Here is a 1,276-nt window from a genome sequence, read left to right on the forward strand (position 1 = left end):
TAACTCGGTTTCAAATAATAAATTCAGAAGCAGATAAAAAAAATTTAAAAATATTTTTCACAATTTTTTTTTTAATACTTTTAAAATTTGATAAGCATGTATTATTTTATTGGAGTTTATTTTAATGATTGCAATGCTTACTTAGTCACCATAATTAATTTATCTGACTAACTTTAAAAGTAAATTACTGACGAGATATTTTGAATCAACTTAATTAATGTCCAATTCTAATGGTAAGATCAATAATTTACCTCTAAAGTTAATTAGGTTATCCAATTCGGGTAATTATTTAAGCATTATGTTCATCGAAGAAAATAACTAGGGATGGAAAAATTTCTCGAGACGCCGGGATCTCTATAGGACTGTTCTGAATGGGGATCCAATTGTGGAGAATTTTTTTCGTAGAGATGGGGATAGGGGACAAAATTCTCTCGAAGCAGGCGTGGGGACCCGAGCAGAGATTCCCGCTCCATCCCCGCTATTCCCCGAAATTTATGAATTTCCTGAATTATCTTTAATAGTTTATTTCACATATATGTTTTTTAGTCATTTCTCACACACACATATATATAGAAACCCAAAACTCATAATCTTTATTTGCATAACCCTTCTTCAATTCAGAGATCCCTAATACTGTCCATACTCCATCCAACCTCTCTGCAGCCACCCCCTCGCCACCCTTCTTACCGCATCGTCACACCTCACCGTGCCATCACCTTTACTGCGTCGTAATTTCTATTTGCGGCGTTCCTTTTCATAATTCTGTCATCGTGTCCATTCTCCTCTCTGTTACTGCATCTCCCACCTCGTCCACTGCTTTGTCCTTTGGCTCGTCGTTGTGTTTTCCATTGTGTCATTTCGAAAGAAGTCACCATCGTGTCATTTAGACTTTTGTATAAAATCTTGCAGTTTTTGCATAAGATAGATACTTGCAGCTCTATTCATATGAAAATTAATAATTAGTTAGAACTATTATGTAGAGGGGAATGGGTCCCCGTGGAGAATGGAGATGAGGAGCAATATTCCCCCACAACGAAAAATGAGGAAGGGGATGGGGAGCAAATCTGAGGGCGGGGATGGAGAGCAGAGAGGCATCCCCACCCCCGCCCTACCCCGTTGACATCCTTAAAAATAACCTTCGACAAAATAATACATATATTTGTCAAATTTTAAAATTATTCAGAAATTTTTTGTGAGATAACATCTTTTAGAATTTTGTTTATTAGTGTATAAATTTTTTGAATACCAAATTAATAAATAACTCTTATATTTAACC

This window comes from Arachis ipaensis, chromosome B02, assembly GCF_000816755.2.
Source record: "Arachis ipaensis cultivar K30076 chromosome B02, Araip1.1, whole genome shotgun sequence".
NCBI lineage: Eukaryota > Viridiplantae > Streptophyta > Magnoliopsida > Fabales > Fabaceae > Arachis > Arachis ipaensis.